General features: G+C 37.7%; 1 protein-coding gene across 8 annotated transcripts in view; it reads left to right on the top strand.

The window, feature by feature from the left end:
• Positions 1–17085, top strand: part of LOC141397528 (uncharacterized) — a 180953-nt gene that overhangs the window by 113582 nt on the left and 50286 nt on the right. For all 8 annotated transcript variants that reach the window (XM_073973937.1, XM_073973933.1, XM_073973939.1 and 5 more), the window contains one exon: positions 1096–1198. The gene's annotated coding sequence lies outside the window, so the exon portion shown is untranslated. The remainder of the gene's footprint in view (positions 1–1095; positions 1199–17085) is intronic.

The raw sequence follows: 17085 nt of genomic DNA, 5'->3' as shown, positions 1-17085 counted from the left end.
CGCACAGCCTTAACTAACTTCAAATAAAAACCGCTTAAAACTGGAAAGTTTATGCGGATTCTGCAACAGCAACGTTCATAGCTGAGAAAAATCCAAAAACAAGAAAAAATAGTTGAAGGGATTTTTAAATAAATCGCGGTCAAAGTTCACATTTTTAGGTTTTCGCGATTTTGCTTGGAAACCGCAAGTCCTATCGAAATGGGGCTAAAGAAAATGTTGTAGCTGCGAAAATTCTCTAGAGGATTGACCGTTAAGATTTGTTGCTAGGTTTTACCATTTTTGAGATATAGAAGTTCAGGTCACATTTTTAGGTTTTTTTTGTTAGATTTTCACGATTTGCTTTAAAGCGATAAGTTTTGTCGCAATGGTACTAAATTCTCTAGAAGATTCGCTTTCGTAATTCCTAGGTTTTACCATTTTTGAGATATATAAGTTTAAGCTGGGAAATTGCAGTCATGACATTGTTTTATAAGGAGACGATACAATCAGTGAATTGTTCCAATTTAAACTTATATACAGAGCTCCGAATATTTGCTCGAATTCCACTCGCGAGTGAAACTCTTCTCGAATTCGAGCAAATTGAGGGAGGCAACTAGCCCACTCCCCACCACCAAATAAAAAAATACCCCACCCTCAAATAAACCTGCCCCACTCCCAACAAAAAAATTGCACCCAGAAAAAATTACAACCTCCCCCAAATTTTCACTAGCGAGTAAATCGGAGCTCTGCTTCTATATCACAAAAATGGTAAAACCTACGAAAATATAAAAGACAATCTTGCAGAGAATTTTCACAGCTAAAACATTTTCTTTATTTCCATTTTGATAGGGCTTGCGGTTTCCCAGCAAAATCGTGAAAACCTAAAAAACCCTAAAATTGTGAACTTTGACCGCGATTTATTTAAAAAGCGCTCTGGCATTTTTTTTTTGATTTTTCTCTTCTATGAACATTGTAGTTTCAAAATCCGCAAAAACTTTCCAGGTGTAAGCTCCTTTCATTTAAAGTTGGTTCAAGAGCACCGTGATATGTATGTACATATAACTAAATATCTTGCTCAAAATTTTAATAAACTATTTTTCCTCTCTTTATTTTTAGATCAATGGCAACGTCATAAAACAAACTTAAACTTCAGTTTTGTTCCGCATATTCCCCGCATTATAAGGGATTCACTGAAGGTCTTTACAAAGAGACTTCCAAGGTAAGCGATATTTGCTTATTTAGTAGAGTATATTCTATTTCAGTAGATTTAACCTAAGACAGCTGTTGTTGGTTGTCGTAAACCAAAACAAAACTTCGACTGGAACATATGACAGTAATCGACTTCAGTGTTAATCTTAAATACAAATGTTGCAACCAGAATGGCGAACGGCGCTCATATTAGTTGAAGAGAAATATTAAGATTTGCAAAGGTTTAATCAATCACTCATCTCGATTATCACTACCGCACAGTTCAGAGTAGAACTTATTTAGTGTTTTTCTACCATTATGTCAGGAAGTATGGACTTGCCTTACTTAGAAGGCTTTTATACTAAACAGAAAGTTTTGTTTCATAAGCCGAACTAAGAATAGATTTCCAAAACCGGCGATCATCTGATTTACTTCTCCAGTTTTGGATGTCATGTTTTGTGAAGTCAACTTGCTCTTTCCATCGGAGTTTTGGCCTTTCCTTGAACTAGTGGCTAGTATTCATATCCCTTTATCGATGCAGTCGGTCGGCTGGTACAGCTCGTGGTTCACACATCGTCAGTTGTTGTTGTACTAGTGTTTTTATTATATGTTTGTAAATTCGTTCCCTGCTTAATCAGATCTGTATCCAGTTCTAGGAATGTGGGTGTTTCGATGGGTTGTAACCACAGATCTACTGGAGTTAGTTGAGTAGGCTTGGCAGGGCAGTTGAAAAGTTGCAGTGTGTCGTAGCCCTATAAGAAGTTAGACTGCTGCACCATCACAAGCGAAGTTAAGCCAAAACTACTTTGGTTTGTCGTGGCACTAGACGCTCGTCAGCTGCGATAGATGGGCGATGTTCTCCAAGACCCGTTTTCACATGCTAGTTGCACTGTAACACAAAGTGGAGGTGAAAATATGGGGCAGAGATAATTAGTTTTGGGGATGAAAGCCCATGGTGAGTATATTAAGAATCCCGAAGGACATATCCGCCGTGAGTCGAACTTGCGAGTTATGACGTTATGAAGTTTCTGCTGAAGACCCTGTAAGACATCAGAAATTAGCGTTATATCTTTGTTAACTGTTGCTTTAGCTTATTTATAAGATAAAATGTCTTCAGTCAAATCGAATGAGGATTATTTTCATGGAGCATTTCCACCGTCTAACTCGCTTCATTCAATGTCCTTTTCGTCGCTTATTTTAAGAACCGCCATAAAAGTAGCGCAAGAAAACGCGATAAAATTGATTAGTTGTCAATGAGAGCCGTACCTAAAATTTTCTGAGCGACCTTTTTGCAGAACATTTCGAAGCTTAAAAACGTCATCTTGTGGTACTTAATAGCGGTTCTTAAAATAAGGGACGAAAAGGACATTGAAGGAAGCTAGTTAGAAAATAATCCTCATTCGATTTCACTCAAGACATGTTATCTCATAAATATGCTAAAACAACAGTTAACAAAGATTTAACGCTAATTTCAGATGCCTTACAAGGTCTTCAGCAGAAACTTCATCACGCCATAACTCGGAAGTTCGACACACGGCGAATCTCTTCGGGATTCTTAATATACTCCTCCAGGGCTTTCATCCCCAAAAGGAATTATCTCTGTCCCAAAATGTCGGTTCACAGTGTTGTTTATGCGACTACATCCGTGTGAATGATATTCAAACCTGCTTGATAGGCTTGTTGATCCTGGGGAGTTCTCTTTTTTATCTACCCCAAGTGCCGCCGGCTATGAACTTGAGGACCTTGTTCCTACATCTCAGCTTGTCGCAGATAGCTTTGGCATTCGAGGTCGACATGAACATGATGACGAATATGGCCCGTAAAATTTTGGGATTGTTTGTGGTCGGAATTCTGCCACTATCGACCATGACATTCAACTCTGTTCTCACCTCTGACGTCCATGTGTTGAACAAAGTGGCCGTAGATTTATTGGGTGATATTTGCATATAGCTCGCGTGGAAAAAGCTGATAAGATAAGTCAAATAGGAATTCACAAATGACAGCAGGGGAGGTACCTAACACCAATATCGTACAATCATCCGCATACGATACGATCTTAATGCCGTCTGAAGGAACGAAATACAAGAGAGATAGAGGTTAAACAGTTACGGAGATATCACCCCACCTTGGGAAACTCCCTGTTTCGCTCTACGGGATTTGGACATCTTGTTACTGAATTCAACGTACTACTTGATTCTCCAACGTTTCAGACTAAGCTGGGTGGTAGTCTGCTCGATGTCCTCATACAGCGTAGAGTGCTTGACAGTATGAAAGGCTTTTGATAACCAAGCGCCAGCATCACTTTTCTATCACACGGGGCCCAACGCTTTGTATGAATTAGCGATCCTGATGACATTCGCAACATCATTCATTGTAAATTGTGGGTGTTCATACTCGACAGGAGGGGATCTTTAATGACCTAGTACTATTCGCCCTGCCACCTCGGCGGTGCTCTACAAATTGTCGATTAAAAAAACTTACGAACCTCTTTGGATCAGTCAACGTCGCCAAACGCCACTGGATTCCTATCATCCTTCTTTCCAGGTATCAAGAATGACTTAACCCTTGCCCACAATTCACTTTACTTCGACAGTACTGCACCTGACTGCTACCCCCATACATTCCATGTACGGGTCATTAGAGCCAGACTCAAGCGAGATAGGTCTGTATTGAAGAGACTGGTCCAATAGGAAACATCCACCGTGGTACAATGGATTTTACCTCGAAGTCCATTGTAATTAAATGGAAAGCGGATGCATTGTCAGGTATTGGAACAGCCACGGCTCGTGTTGAGTGATGTGTGTGCGGCTGCTGTAGGAGGGACTGTGGGGGAATCGCGCATTCCGATGACGGCGACTCACTGGAGGCTGTGTTCACGTAGCATGCAGCAATAAACTCCCTGTCGAAGTCCTTCACATGGCTGAGAACAACCCCTGATATGCATCCACTACCGGTATAGTGTCGCAAGTTATTACTTTAATAAGTTACAAACGGAAAAACTTACTTAATATACCATCCATACTATGGTGGAGGGTATAAAAAGACTATTTCGATGTCTAGAAGTGATGTTAAGGTGAAGTTTGAGTTGTTCATATTCCTGTCGATAAACTCGACGACATCATTAAGCATAGTTTCTAGCGATTTGTCTAGTGTGAAAATGGTCATCAATGGTTCGACACCACAGCTGATATATATTGTTACATATATATATGTATGTATGTTCCCAGCAAACCAAATGTCGGATGTCCGACACGTCTGAACAATTTCTGAAGCAAAATCGTTCAGATTTCGTTCCGATATCTAAACGATTTTTCGGATGGGAAATAGTTAAGATTTTGTACCGATTTCGTTCCGATATCGGAGTGAATGTCGGAAATAAATTTCCCTTCCGAAGTTCCCAAGGATTTTCTTGAGATTTCGTTCGGAAATCGGACCGAAATCGATCCGACTTCGTTCCGACATTTTGTTTCGAAATGATGTTAACCACTACATACAACTTTCGTTAAGATATCGTTACGATTTCGGATCCGACATCGGGCGTAGCGTCCGAATTTTGCTCCGATTTCATTACGATGTCGGTACGATTGGTTTGCTGGGTTTATACAGATATGTATGCATCTGTTTTCACATACAACTCTATAACTCATTACTGTTGTTGTTGTCTCTATGCGATAATAATAGTTTAATTAGCTAAATTTCAATGTTCACATAGACAATACTACAATTCATGTAGGTAATGAAAATCAACAACAACAACAACAAACGTCACACACTACACATTTCCATATCTGCCACAACATGTCTGTCTGAGTCGAGATGTAAACTATCTTTTGTCGGTATAGAAAAAAAGTAGCAACAACAATTCCCACCCAATGTCACTTTCTATGACAAAAATAATAAAAGGGTTGACTTTATTGTTGTTATTTTTGTTGCTTTTTATGGGACATGGCACGCGAGCCAACCAACACCTTCACACAACAACCGACCCGAACATGGGAATGGTTTTCTTCTTTCTTATTGTAGGTATGTGAGGCATTTGAAATAGGAAATTTACATAAATTTTACTTTCGATTTGCATAGGTTTTTCCTTTTCATATTGTTACAGTTTTTTGACAAGGCATTGCAAAACTGCGGGAAACTATGGGAGATGCTGGAAAATAATGTTGAAAGTATACGTTGTCCAGGACAATAGCATCCAACCCCGACCTTTAAAAATCATGAATCATAATCTCGATAGCGCAATCAATTCACCGCAACTATTGATCCAACCTTATTTTCGAAAAAGTAAGGTCCAATGACCCCGCCGGATTATAAATCGCAACCAAACAGTCACACACTTGAGGATGAGAGGTGGCGGCTACTCAACAATAAATCTTAGGTTTCCCAAGCCCCATATGTGGCAATTTGGCTTATTGACGTAGCCACCGAAGCACAGTGCGAAATATGAGCACTTTAGCGGAACTTTACTAATAACTTTTAAAGGAAAGGGCGTAGATTCCTAAAATTTTGCAAAAATTTCTTTTATATTAGTGGATAGTGTGGGAATCAAATTGGGCCACATAGGCCCGCGGTTTCCCGTAGCGTTCATGTAACGCCTGCTGCCGGTTTTACGTTTTACATTCATTTTTCAATCGATTTTGCTGCAAATTGGTATATTCAGTTTTCAGCGGATAGAAAACTTATGTACACAATATTTTCAATATAGATTCGCGTTTAGGTATAGCCCCCATTGAACCGTACCGGTAGATGGGACCTATTTTAAATGTTACATACACATTGTCCAATGTATTTGGTTGTATTCTGGCATTTTATGTTCTTCGTAGATAGAAAACCACTGTCCGAAATATTAGCATCTTAGATACGCGTTTTTGGTATAGCCCCCATATGACGGGTTCCGTCAAGTTAGGTAATTTAAATGTTGAAGACAAAAATTGCAACCGATTTTAATGCAAATGTAAATTTTAAGATATTAGCGAATAAACATCCTCCTCACATAAAATCTGTCAACATAGGTCCACTTCAGGGTAAAGCCCCACAACCCTACACATCCACCAAGGAGTAAAATGTCAATATAATAATGTCTCTCAGATCAAGTTCAGGTTGGAACTGCATTACAATTTTTAACGAATATTGGTACTTGTACCACAGCATCCAAAAATGTTGCACTATATATAAATAACCAACATTTACATGTCAAAACTATGAAAAATTGCGAGAGGATTCTTAATTTAACAGAAATCATCATTTGTTAGAATTAGTGAGTCCATTTCTTCAAAACACAGTCAACAATGGCGTTCATTGTCGCGTTTACCTTCCACTTTGGAAAATGCAGTTAAATGAAATTTCCGAAAAAAACTTGAATTTCTCCGAAGACCGCACGTTACCGCAGCTATTTTATGGCTTTGCGAACAGAGGAGACCCCAAACTTTCAGATCATATATATCTTAACACGGAAATGTACGGAACTCACTTTTGAAATATCCACGGAAAATACAAAAAAATAATTTTGAAAACCTCAAAAAAGCACTTCTTTCCTATTAAAATTGCATGAAAACAACAAGAGTTTTTTGCATTTTTTTAAAAAGTAACATATCATAATTGTTTTGTAAAATATTAAGAAAAATAAATCATGGTATACTGACTTACCATTTGTCCGCACCACGCTATTTTTTAATGAACACAAATTATATTTCTTAGAAAAAAATTATGAAACAAAAGTGCAACTTTAAGTGCAACTTTAAGTGTATTTTTAAGTCGTTTCGCGGAATAATTCACTGACTGTATCTCCATAGCAAAAAAAGTCCTCCCAAAATCATGGGTTTTGTAAGGGATTTTTGGCAGCCGTAACTACTCGCAAATCCCCTTTCTTCCCCATTATTTTTACAAGGGCATGTCGCACTCAGTTTGTAGTTATTTTAAGACCACTAGAATATCTAGTTATTCTGTGGCCACCAGAAGTTGAAAAGTAAGCTGAAAAAAATTCTATTTTAAAAACAGTTGATGTAGAGATTTTTTTTAATTTCATCACACTTCTTACTTTTATTTTACTTTATTTTATTTCGGTTGCTGTGCGAGTTGAACGCACGAACCCTCTGATTTCTAGCCAAAGACACTAGAGTTGTGCCAAAGGAACTATATGGAACTATCTCGTTCACTTCGCAGTTCCAATGGCCCACATTTTTTCTTTGAACAAACTGCGTATACTTACTATCACACGTTATATTTGATGATGTTATTCATACGTTTTGGAACTAGTACAAGGAACTAGGAACTAGATTACCCAACTCTAAAAGACACTACATACTATGCCACGCACACGAACATTAAGGGTTGCTTAAGAACTTAAATGTGCAGTACACATGTGCACCACGAACTGTTATTTTTTAGTTAAAAAAATCGCGTGCCGACAGTGAGCGTTGAACACACAACCCTAGGATTTATAGTCGGACACACACTCACTGTGCCACCGTCCTCATTACTCAGTGAGGAGCAAAGTAAGTAGGTTTGCCTTGTAAAAAGAAGCTTGTTTACATTACTTTGTAATGGGTTACGTAATGACTACTGGATCCGAATTTTTGCTGGGTCCTTATAAAACAACGTCATGTCTGTAATTTCCCAACTTAAACTTATATATCTCAAAAATGGTACAACCAAGGAAAAAATCTTGTAGAGAATTTTCACAGCTAAAAGATTTTCTCTAGTCCCATTTCCATAAGATTTACTTTTTTTAAGTAAATCGTGAAAACCTAAAAAAAAAACAAACAATTGTGAAGCCAGAGCTTCGATTTGCACGATTTTACTCGCGAGTGAAAAAGACTCGCTACTCGTGGGAGTACGAGTTTTACAAGAAGCTTACTTTCCACTCTTTGGTTTCGTATTGTTGTAGCAACGCATATATCGACGCCTCCAAACAATAGTATGCTAAGTCGACTTAGCATGTTTTCAAGTTCTTTACATTTTTATACTTAACGTCCTTTAACTTCAATTCTGTCAAATGTTGGTAATAATCGGACAATCCGAACAGAAGTTATAAGCAAATATTTACTTAGCATAGTACTGAAGGTCAAAGAAATTTGCAAACTTTTAGAGCTTGTCCTGCAAAACTCGCTTTTCAGAATTAGCAAACTATTATTTGGAGCTGTCGAACGTCCTTTAATTTAAATTCTGTCAAATTCTGGTAATGATCGGTCAATCCGAACAGAAGTTATAAACAAATATTGACTTAGCATAGTACTGAAGTTCAAAAAAATTATCACACTTTGAGAGCTTCTCCTGCAAAACTCACTTTTTAGACTTAGCATTATTTGGAGGTGTCGATATGTTCATTCGTGTATTATTTCAGTTATCAAGTTCTTGTTCCTCTGTATCCACATCAAATATTCTGCAACCTGGACCATGGACTTTGCGTCTATAAAGAATCAGGAGACAGGTGAGTGGGGTTAGCTGGGCAGTTAAACAAATGGAGTGTGTCGTGTGGTCCCAATCCATATACCGATATATGGTGGTGGGTGGTCCCCAAGTACGGCATTCACACTGTATCTCTGTACTGCCTGCGCAACCTTCTCAATGTGAATGCTCTCCAAGCCTGCCGTATAGGCTCGTTGGTCTAGAGATTCTCTTTTATTCATTTGTTTTTCGATAGTTTTGTGGATATTTTGTTCGAAAACGACACTCGAGGACAAATTAAAAACGATTCATTCGTCACTCAATTTGTGGTAGGAAAACCTTCGAATTCGAATGTCGTTAATAATATTATTAGCGAATGAAAGATGATAGTTTTTACGATAGTGCCGAAAAAGCATTTTTGGCGGAGTTTCGATTTTATGACATGTTTAACTTTATCTGACGTCTCTTGATTTTTCTGTTATGTACCTTTTCTTCTTTGTAATGTTTGCGATTCAATGCGTTTAACAGTTTATAAACATTGTTGTCTTGTATTTGTAACCAAGCTATATGTTGTGTTTATCATCCATCACTTCTTGTTAATACTATAAGTAGCATTTATATCGAAAATATTTGAAATATTTGATACTGGCAAAAGTCCTGGCCATGACGGAATCGTAGGCAAAGCTTTGATTGCAGTAAAAGACTCCATTAGTGAGCACCTGATGACAATTTTCAACAATATGTTAAATCTACCTGAGTATCCTGAAATTTTAAAAATAGCAAAAGTTGTACCGATACCCAAGTCGACTAATGCATGTAGTACGTGTGATTTTAGACCAATTTCTTTGTTGCCATTTTTTGATAAAGTGTTCGAGAAATTATTACACAAACAGCTCTCAGATTTTTTAGACCGAACTGGACAAATGTATCGGAAGCAGTTTGGGTTCAAAAAAGGAAGCGGCACACAGGAAGCTGTGGTAAATGTGGTCAACATAATATGCGAAGGTCTTGATGCAAATTTTGGTGGGGTAGGCGCAGCTTTGTATGACTTTTCAAAAGCTTTCGATTTAGTCGATCATCAAATATTGTTCTTGAAACTTTCATTTTATGGTATTCATGGTAAAGAATTAAAATTATTGAAGAGTTACCTAACAAACCGAAAGCAATTTGTTGAAATTAATGGTGTAAGAAGTGAAGTTGGAAGAGTGGAACATGGTGTACCACAGGGAAGTGTCCTGGGACCCTTGCTATTTACGTTATATTTAAATGACATATCGAATTTACCTCTTTATGGAAAACTGGTTATGTATGCAGATGACATTTCCCTTTTATATCCCTATAATCGCAATGCTATATTAAAAGGACAAATGGAGCATGATGCTGAAGCTATTATTGAATATTGTCGAATAAATAAATTGGTAATAAACTCGGAAAAAACAAAAATTATTCGCTTTCAACCACGCCGTCATCAAAGCGATACATCTTTTCATATAATGATTGGAGGAACACAGATTTTTGAGTGTCATTCGCTAAAATACTTAGGAATACATATGCAAAGTAACTTGGCTTGGAACGAACATATGGATTACTTAAAAAATAAAGTCGCACCAGCATTTGGAATTCTTCATAAGTTTCAATATACATTCGATTTAAAAACAAAGTTATTGTTATATACATCTTTAATACAAAGTCATTTCAGCTATTTGATAATGATTTTTGGCTATAAGAATAATACGAATTTGAAATCCCTGCAGAGGTTACAAAACAATGCACTAAAAACTGTATTTAATTTACCAAGATTATACCATACGTATGAGTTATATACTAATATTGCAAAAGATATCCTGCCGCTATATGGAATACACAAATTTCAGCTTCTAACATATATGTTCAAGGCTATTAAAAATTTGGGACCGCATTCAGTGGAATTTGCTGTTAACCAAACTGCTATCGATACAAGAAGTAGTTCAAATTTAAAACTAAAGAGATGCCGATTTGAAATAACAAAGCAGCGAATAGAGTATCACGGATGTTTAGAATATAATAATATGCCTTCTCACTTAAAGACGTTGAATAGAGTATCTTCTTTTAAAAAGGAACTAAAATCATTTTTATTACAAAATGTCGATTTGCTTCTGATGTAAAACTAAATCTCCTTCATAATTTTTTTTTTTATTTTAAATCTTTTGAAACACGTTCTTAAAAAAAATTTTCTTTTTTATGAATTCGTCCCAATAAAGCCTTGAAGGCGCTGGGACATCAAAATATAAATATTGTAAACTAATAACCATGAATAAATGAATTAATAAAAAAAAAAAAGCAAATGGGAATTTTTTCACGAACTACATAAAATTATTTTTTAAAACGTAAAAAATTTCCGAAGTAAAAAATGTTTCTCGAAACAATTTTTCTTGTGAAGAAAAAACATTCGCAAAATGTTCGAAAATGATATCGTTTTTAAACTTTTGACGAACAAAAGAACAACGTGCTTGTGTACGATACACCCGAAAAATATTTGCCAATCCTTCGAGAGTGATATCGTTTTCGAAAGTTGTGCCGGACATTCGAATAATATCCGCACTTGGTATGGGGGGATATGTAGACATTTAACACATCACATACATATGTATGTCATCGACGCGTCGATAGGACCTGACCCCAAGATTGTACAATCATCCGCATACATTATGATCTCAATGCCGTCTGAAAGGTATGGAATTTCAGAAAGATAGGGGTGCCACGGTGCCACCGATGTGCAATGGTAGGCAAACCCGCCATGCACGCTAAAGGTTGTGGGTTCGATTCCCCGGCCAGGCAACATCAAATATTTAACTGTGGCAAAATACCCCTCAGTAATGTTGGCAACATTTCCTGAGTATTTCAGCCATGTAAAACTTCTTACAAGTGGTGCCTTAAGACTCGCCGTTCGGACTCGGCGATAAATAGGTCCCATATCATCGAGCTAATATGAAACGGGGTGCACTCATTGATATGAGAGAAGTCTCCCCGGTCCCTTCCGGGATGTTTGTGGAACAATTATTATTATAAAGGTTATACAGTTCCGCAGATATCACCCCTCCTTGGGGAACAACCTGTTGCACTCTAGGGGTTTTGGACTTCTTGTTTCTGAATTCCACAAACGACTGGCCTCTGCACGTTTTCGATAATTTCGCGTTTCGGATGAAGTCTGTAACTTTTTCCATCTTAAATTGTGGCGGTAACACCACGGCTGGTAGGGCTCTTCGTATACGGCGTCGGTAAAAATAACTCGAGCACCTCTTCTGTCTAGTTACTGTCATGCTGTTCGAACTAACAGTCGTTCTATCATCCTTATTTCCCGGATTCGAGAGAGATTTAACCATTGCCCACAGTTTAGTTCACCCTGTACCAATGTTGAATTGCTATAGGGGTGGGCTAGTACTTTTTCCGCTTATGATTGCCTACTAACCTGTTGACTTCAAGAGTAAGTTCTCTAACTCGTGGGTCTTCTGGGATCATAAGACGAAGCTCATCACGCTCATTTGCTAGTATTGTTGCCTCTGCTGGGAAATTTGGTCTGATTTTGGGTATTCGACTAGTAGGTATGTAGCGAGCGGTTGCAGCAGTGATAATTTCCAAGAAAGTTGTATCAGCTACCTGAAGATTTAAGGGAATGGTGGTTGACAGCTCTCTGAAGCGGTGATTGGTAAATTTTCTGAAAAGCATTAATATAATAATTGCTCCACAAACATCACGGAAGGAACGGGTGCGCCTACTTTTTTATTGCCGAGCCCAAACGGCGTGTCTTATGACTCCACTTTTATAGAGAAGTTTTTAATGACCCAAATACTCAGAAAAAGTCGCCAACATTACAATGCCACCGTTGGAGTCGATTTAGCAATGTTTGTCTGGCTGGTGCGCACGATAACTCTCGAGCGGATTAAACGATTTGGTCCAAAATTTGGCTTGAGTAATATTTTGTCCAAACTTAGTTTAAGTTTGAAGATGGCCTATATTAAGAGCTACTCTCGAATCGTTTTGAGTTTTGTTGTAACAGATTGTATTCGCTGCTCCCATTACGACTAGGGATACGTAATGAAATGCAATAATCGGGTTTTCGATTATTCGGTTTTCGTCTAAAATATATAAGTCGGTAATCGATTTTGTAAAAGTGTTCGAAAAGTCGACTTCGATTTTACATTTACAATACCGAAAACCGGTTATAAACGATTATAATCGATATTTTCCGTTTAAAACAGCCAACTACTGCTAATAATCGACTGCGAATTACCGCTATCTCTCGAACGAACAATTTTGCACAAACTTAAATCAGTTCTAAGATGGGCCATATCGATCCTCTCCTTTGGGTACCTCCCCCACAAAAGTTCAAAATGTTCGCTAAAATGGTGCGCACGATAACTCTCGAAGGCAATAACCGATTTGCTCCATACTTTGCCCATCGTTATATGTCTACGAGACATAGATTAAGTTCGAATATGGACTATATACATACATATATATGTCAACTCCTTCGGGAAAGTTCAGTTTAGGACCTCCTCTCGCATCGTTTTGATTTTTCTTGCGACAGGTTGTCCTCAAGGCACCTTTACGATGGTACAAGTTTTTTTTCAGTGGCAAGTCCATACTTCAGAAGAAAACGACACGAAAGCTGTAAAAAAACCTCTACGGCCAGCAAGTGCAGTGGCTGGTGCGCACTACAACTCTCAAACCGAATACTGCGTTGATCCACACTTTGCCTATCGTAAGATTTCTTCGAAAATTAGATAAAATTCGAAGGTGGTGCTTATAGGTCCACGTATTCCGGTACCTCCTCCACTAAAGTTCGAAAATATTCCCTAAAATGGAGCAAAGGATTTGGTCCAAACTTTGGTTCTGAAATATTCTGTCAAATTTAGTTTATGATAAAAGTAGACCCTATCGTTCCCCTACCCACACAAATGTTCAACATTTTTGTTAAAGTGCGGTTAAGGGTCTATTCCAGGACCCTTTAGGAATTTTTTACCGAAGTTTCCCCTATTGTCTCTGTATAATAAACCAAAGATCTTAATTATATGGTGACCAACTGAAATGACTGGTAGGCACGATATCTATCCCAAAATAAGAACCACTTCCAAAATGGACTATGTCGGTTCATTCCTTTAGGTACCTCCCACACAAAACTTCTGAGTTTCGTAAACACATACGTTTTTTTGGGAAAGAATTGTTTCAATTCACACAGGCTGAGGGTATATCTCTCGGCAAAGCGGACTGATACATTTTTATACCCTCCACCATAATATGGACGGTATAATTACATTTGTCATTCCGTTTGTAACACATCGAATTATTCATCCGAGACCCTATAAAGTATATATATTCTTGATCAGCGTAAAATTTCTAAGTCGATATAAACATGTTCGTCTGTCCGTCCTTCTGTTGAAATTAAGAGACAGCTCGCAATTTTTAAACTAGAGCTTTGTAATTTGGTTTAGAAGTTTCTATTACACCAAGCATGTTTGGTATTTCAAATGGGCTATATCGGTACATGTTTGTATATAGCCCCCATAGACGGTATCACCCGATTTTCGGTATTTTGAAGGTACACCCTCATTATAACACCGAAATGGCTGAAATTCAGCATTTATTCTTCGTTGGGGATATAAAATTTCCCCCACAAATTTGTTGTCCATGCCTTCATATAGACCCCATAGAACGGTACCTCCCGATTTTCGGTATATTTAAGGCTGAGGCCACAATAATCCAGCAAAATGGCTGAAATTTGGTATTTTGTCTTCATTTGGGGAATTAAACGTTCCCCGGCCCCATAGAAAGTTACCTCCCGGCTTTCGATATTTTAAAGGTTGTGGCCACATGAATCCACTGAAATGGTTGAAATTTGGTATTTAGTCTTTGTTGGAGGTAAAAGCGTTTCTGACTGAAATTCGTCGGTATAGGTCCGCGTCTTGATACAGCCCCCATAGAATGTTACCTCCCGATTATCGATATTTTGAAGGTTGTGACGTCAATATCCCACCGAAAGACTGAAATTTGTTATTTAATCTTCCATGGGGTTATACAATATTCCAGAAGAGAATTATCACAATAGTTCCGCGAGTTCCTTCCTATATCCCCCATAGAAGCGTACCACTTGATTTTCGGTATTTTGAAGGCTTTCCGAAATATCGGAAATTTGGAATTTGGTCTTCTTTGAGACTTAAAACTTTCCGCCAGCCCCCATGGAACGGTACATCCCGAATTTTGGTGTTTTAAAGGTTAGACACATTGTTTTACCGAACTTGTTGAAATTTGGTATTAAGTCTTCTTCATAAACGAAAGGAAACTAATTGTTCCATTTTACTTCCATACAATTCGTTGTGGAGGGTATAAGAAGTTCGAACTTAACGCCGTTTTTACTTGTTATTTGTTTTAATATTTCCACCTACATTCCATACATACGAGTACATCGAAGACCTCATTATTTTCTGCCGAAGTGAACTTTACATTTTCAAAACTACAAAAATATTTAGTAAATTCCCTCTTTGGGATATAAACTGTAACAACAAAGTATGAACTCGCTCGCAAAAGTACATACTTTTGCTACAGTGGATAAATACTTGATGAGTTGGTGGTTGGGTTTGAGGGTCGTTTGTTCACCTTTTTCCATTTCGCCCACAAGGTTCACTGGGCTGGTTGGTTATATGGGTAGTTAGTTTGTTTAACAGCTTATCCCCAGGGGTGGGGGTGGGGGGGTGGGTGAGTTTGTTTAGAAAGGGTTTGTATGTATTTTGTTTTTCGTTGCTGGCCTCTATATTTTCCTTTCATTTCAATTTAGTTCACAACCAGCGAGGTTTGTTTTACTTCTGTTAATTATGGGGCTTTTGGGTGGTCCATATGTTTCAGCTGATATTTATTCTCTCTACCCCTCCCTTTATGTCAAGCCATTCCATTATTTAACAAAAAAGCGGGCTGAATGCCATTTTTTTTACTTTTAGTCGGTTTTGTGCCACTTTTAAAATGTATATGGATTTCGTTAGGGTATTTTTTCAAGAGTGATTTTGTTGCTGTTGTTGTTTTCATTTTCACATAGTGGACAGTTGTTGCTGTTGGTAAGTTTAAATTGCATTTGAATGGATTGAATAGTAGGTATGTAGTTTTTGCCTTTAGGTCCGAGCGGGTGTAACATATGAATATCCGCATGGCATGGCGGATATTCGAATGGGGGCTTTTTCGTCGGTAGTCTAGTTACTTTTCTACAATTTCCTATAGAATAGCATATTATAATAGTGTATATAGATATGTAAACTTGTGTATGTATGTATGTATGTATTTTTGTTTACTCTATAACATTTTTAGTTGCAAAAAACGGTTTGCTTTTGTTTTTATTGTTATTTTATTTCCACTTTGGCCATTTCAAACATGTTATCCAATGTTGTTGCGCCGTTTCATTTGTTTAGCTTGACCTTGCGGTGAAATATTTGCTAATTTTTCATTTAAATTTGATATTATGTATGTACATAAATCCATGTGTATGTATTTATTGGGTGAAACATGCTTGTCGGCATCAAGACAAACGGAACCATGTCGATTGTTTTGTACGATATCATTTCCTGATTTCGATAAGTTAAATAATGCGAGGAGAATTACACAGGAGGTGGCTTAGCACTGACTTTTAATAGACTTGCAAACGCGTCGATCACTTACACTGATTTTCCAATCTGAAATGAGATGGTCCTTTCATTTGGTCTTTCCAACTGGGATTGGGCCATATGCAAACCTTCTTTAGCCAGAGATATACCCTCAACCTATGTGAATTGAAACTTTCATCTACGAACAGATCGAATGTATTTAGGGTCTTTTCAGAATTTTGTGGAACTTTTTGGACATTTGAGCTCGCCGACAAAAATGTGGATTAGGAATAAAGTACAAAAGTATTGCGGAGGAGGTACTTAAAGAATGGACCGACTTGGTCCATTATGGAGGTTAATCTTATTTTGGGAGTCATATCTTTTCGATAGAATTTGCGCCCAATAGTTATTTCAGTGGGTCATCGTATAACTTTTTGACCAGTATGCCATGAAGCATGGATTTGTCCACGGAAAACATATCGCTTTAAACAGGACCACAACGAACAGCATCGGTATACATTTCCAAAGGATCTTCGAACAGACGCTAAACTGCACTTAGACACAAATGTTGAAATTTTATATCCCAAAGAGAGGAGCGATAAATTTGGACTAAATATTAGGAGATCCAATGTTTGGACCAACTTTTTTGCTCCGTTTGCTCCATTTTAGTGACATTTTTTAAATATTGGAGGGAAGTACCGGAAGTTGTGGGCCTGTATTGCCCATCTTCGAACTGGAACTAAGTTTGGACAAAATATTACGAAGTTTGGACAAAATATTACGAAGACTAAATGCAGGACAAAATCGGTTACATATGTTGCCATAAAGGGTTTTAACATCTTTCGGGATGTTTTCTCAAGAAGTATGAACTTGCCCCTGAAAAAACTTTTACCGTCGTAATTGAGGCAGCGAATGCAAATTGCTTCAA

The sequence above is a fragment of the Musca autumnalis genome, unplaced genomic scaffold (assembly GCF_047663935.1).
Source record: "Musca autumnalis isolate F117 unplaced genomic scaffold, ASM4766393v1 scaffold_3, whole genome shotgun sequence".
Taxonomy (NCBI): Eukaryota; Metazoa; Arthropoda; class Insecta; order Diptera; family Muscidae; genus Musca; species Musca autumnalis.
Note: the sequence above shows the minus strand (reverse complement) of the source record. Positions and strands in the feature narration are given on the sequence as shown.